The sequence below is a fragment of the Alligator sinensis genome, unplaced genomic scaffold, assembly GCF_000455745.1.
Source record: "Alligator sinensis unplaced genomic scaffold, ASM45574v1 scaffold1001_1, whole genome shotgun sequence".
NCBI lineage: Eukaryota > Metazoa > Chordata > Crocodylia > Alligatoridae > Alligator > Alligator sinensis.
Genome location: NW_005842564.1, coordinates 987220 through 991183, shown reverse-complemented (window position 1 = coordinate 991183; position 3964 = coordinate 987220).

The window sequence follows — 3964 nt, the reverse complement described above, 5'->3', positions numbered from 1 at the left end:
CCTTTGTCTGTGATGTCTTTAATATTCCTATACATCGATGTAACATCTTTATCCTCGACCTTATCTTGATGGTGCATACTACAAGTACATCATCACTTCCACAGTCAGCTCCTGGGTAAGTTTTTGATCATTGGACTTCATTCCTCAATCTTCTGTTGATGGTGATGTAATCAATTTGATATCTAACATTATTTCCAGTCCTGGAGATAATGTTTGAAAGAGAGTTGTATTATATCTAAAATGTTCTCAAATACAATAGCCAGGCTCTATGAAGGCCAATAGGGTCCAGGGTCTATGAAGTATGTATATAACAAAAATAGAATACAAAAGAAAATCTATAATTAAAAGGTATATTTCTTAACTGGTAATATTATTAGAAAATGTTTTTTCCCTAAGTCCTCGTATGCTAAAAGTATTGATGATCTTTTCAGATACTGCTGTGGAAACAACTTGTTGACTGTCTACTCCTCTCTTTCCCAGATGCATACAGGTGTGTGTGTGTGTGTGTGTGTGTGTGTATTATTCTCCTTGTGGAACATGTTTTCCTGCAGTGGGACAATTAAAGCCAGTATTCCTTTGAAGATATGTGACTACAAAAGGATTTAACTACACTTTGGATGATAAATAAAATATCACTAAGAATATTTTAAGTAATCCTATCACAGATATGACATATCCTCCTGACTACAGATATCTCTAAATTTACAATCCCTTTACGGTGCATTGGAAATCAATTCAACAATAGGAATTATTCAGGAGTTAGAAATGTCTTCAGTTAGATTGGTTCCCATATGGGCTGCCATACACGTTCCCATTATGGCTAGCCATGCACCCTTCTGCTGTTTGGAAACAGAAGCTCTGTTTCCAGAAGCTCAAACAAGCAAATTTAGGGAGTTAACCTCATTGCATTGCATATTTCTTTTTATTGTACCACGGCTTCCTTCCTGATTGTCTACATTGGCCTAAGACATCCCTGGGTTTTGAGCTGGCCACTGCTGGCTCCAGGGTCCTGGACACAGCTGCCCAATGCCCAACCTGCATGCTTAGGCTGAGGACAGTTCTAAGTCTCAGTCTGGCTCTTTCAGGCATATATTTTGGATCTGATGAATTTTATACACCATGCCAAACAACATGGCACAGCAGGACATGCTGTTTTTGGGGTGGGGCATAACATTCCCCAGATCCTATTTGCACCATTATTTCAATGTCTGCCAGGGCCCCACGTGAGCAAAAAATTGCAAAACTGAGCCCACAGATCCTAATTCAGAAAGCACTTACATGCTTAACTTCAACAATATGTTTAAATCTGATTGAAATCAATGAATTATGCTTAAATATAAACACCTCGTAAGTGTTTTCCTGAATAGGAAGAAACTTGAGCAATGCTTACGTGCTTTTGAGTCATGACCCCAAAGTTAAACTCTTTGGGGCAGCTCTTACTTCCATACTTCTCTGAATAGTGCCTGAAAAGTTTTTTTGCTATAAAGCTAGCTAGCAACATATTTAACATTATTAATACTGAGCAACTAAAATTCATTTTAGAACAAGTGAAACAAGCTAACAGAATTTGAGAATATTGTGCACAGCTTGAATTGGGCCTTTTTTTATATTGTGCTATGTCTCCACCTAAATCTTCAACAAGGTCATCAAAAATAATAAAAAGCCAATTTTAAATTAAATATTGGAAACATTTTAAAATTTCAAATACAAAATTAAAAACCACTGAGACAGGTTAAGCAATTAGGAACTTTTTAGTGGCTTATTGTTTACTATAACCTGTGCCCATATAAATAATAGATTATTTAGTTTAATTTATGTTGAGTTCTCTTCATATATTTTCAAAAGCATTAGTCTCTCTCCCTCCCTCCTCCTCTTCTTCTCTCTCACTCCCCCCTCCCTCCCCCCCTTGGCCACAATTACTCTCATTTGTATGGATGTAATTCCCATTGTTGATGTGCTTTGCAGTATATTACAACTGTAGTTCTTAGATTCATAGGACCAGACTGTCACAGATATTTTGGGACTGTCACTGAAAAAAAACAAGATTTAAGCCCCTAAATATATTTTAAAATCTAGACTAGACTAGAAAATGACAGTCTGTTTCTTTCCAGGTGCCAAGTGTCTCATGCAAAATGCTTAGTTCCAGATAGATGGAGGTGCTCAGTACATGGATGAAATCACTTGGAAATTTATGAGGTTTTCACTGTGGTACGTTAGATAGCATGTGACAGCTACCAAATGCTGACATATTAATGATGGCCAGTGTTTATTTAAAATTACAACCCTCTTCAAATGAATGCTCCCAATGGAAACAGTACAATTTAACTCTTCCGTGAGGTTTTAAGTCCTAATGTTTTGTGAACACTGGGCACATCTACACATGCCCCCAACTGCCCTAGCAAGTACTAAGTGAATGAGTAGTAACTGCACAGTCCCTGTAGCGCACAGGTCATTTCCAACCCTACCGTGCAGTAGCAACAAGCTACTGTGCAGTAGCATTGGCGTCACAGTTCATGCCTGCTGATGCTACGCCTCTGTAGCGATGAGCTACAGTGACCCAGCGTCTCATGTAGGCATGCCTAGTGAAGGTCAACCATAGCAGAATAATGACTATATCTTTCTTGCCTTAGTTATATGAATAGTCAGACTGTAGTTAATGAGTCTTTGCATAAGAATAAGGAAAGCAAGATTTGGTCCCAAAAGTGCTTTAGAACTTGTGGGCTCCTGATGGATAGCTACATGATGAGTTGGATAATGAATTAGGCTATTATTCCTGCTTAAACCAGGACCTAATGTTCGCTCACTGAAGGTAATAGTTATTTTGCTTTAATTTTGCTGCAAGTTCCTGATCAATATGGATATATTATTAACTTGTGGTTAAAAAAAACAAACCAACAACTCTTTTTTTTTCAATTTCTTTAAAAAATGCTGAATTATCTTGCTTTCATGATGCTTGGATAATTTGTCCAAAACTGAGGTACTTCCTCTCTCTAAGGTTTATTTTCTGTCAAATTATATGCATTTCCCATGTCAATGACCAAAGGAAAATTTTAAATATGGCATCAGGGGACTCTATATAACATGGATCAAATGGTAAAAATGCTCTGCCAATAATTGCTCATCTTCAAATGAAACCCAAATCTTGATCTAAATTACTTCTCATTGTAGGGTAGTTCACGGACACCATTAAAATGTCTTTTATGTCTGCCGTAGCCAGTAAATCATTTGTGCTCTCATTTTGCATTTCTAATATATATAATAAATATAGAGATTAATCAAATCTTTGCTGAGTTGATCTGAAGTGGTAAACAAGCTAGAATCCAAATGCATTCTCTTTTTGTGTTTTCTTAAAACCTGATGGGAGATTTAGTATTCTTTATACCCATTAGTACCATCTGGCAGAACAATAGAGATCTCTTAATTTCGGCCTCCTTCTTGTTTTAAATGTAATTATTGTTGAAATGTTAGCACAGGTTTTAAAATGAAAATGAGGAAAATGACAGAAAAATAAATGACAGGCAGAAAATTAAAATTCATGAAAGAACTGTCAGTCATCTCTGCCAATTAAGCAGCATCATGTAGGGTCTTTGACATACTGTGCATGTGTATTTTATTGAAGCCTCCCCTTCCAGCTGGATAGCTCAGCCTCCTATTTGTAAATGAAAGATCATTCAACCCAAACTACTTCTTCTCCCCCCACAAATGTCAAGGAACCCTAATCTCCATATACTTACTAGCTAATCTTACTACTCTCAATAGCCGTTACATCTCATGCATAGATTTGCTTTGTCTATTAGTTTTGCTTTAAATGGCTTGGTAAATTTCCCCTCATGTTTGGCTTCTGGAGATGAGTTTAATGCAGAGTCAAGGTACACAAGAGTGGGAAGCAATCTCTTCCTTCCCTGGTACGTAATTTGACAACATTTTAAGTCTGTCTTTGTAGGGTAAAGATAGGGTAAAGGAG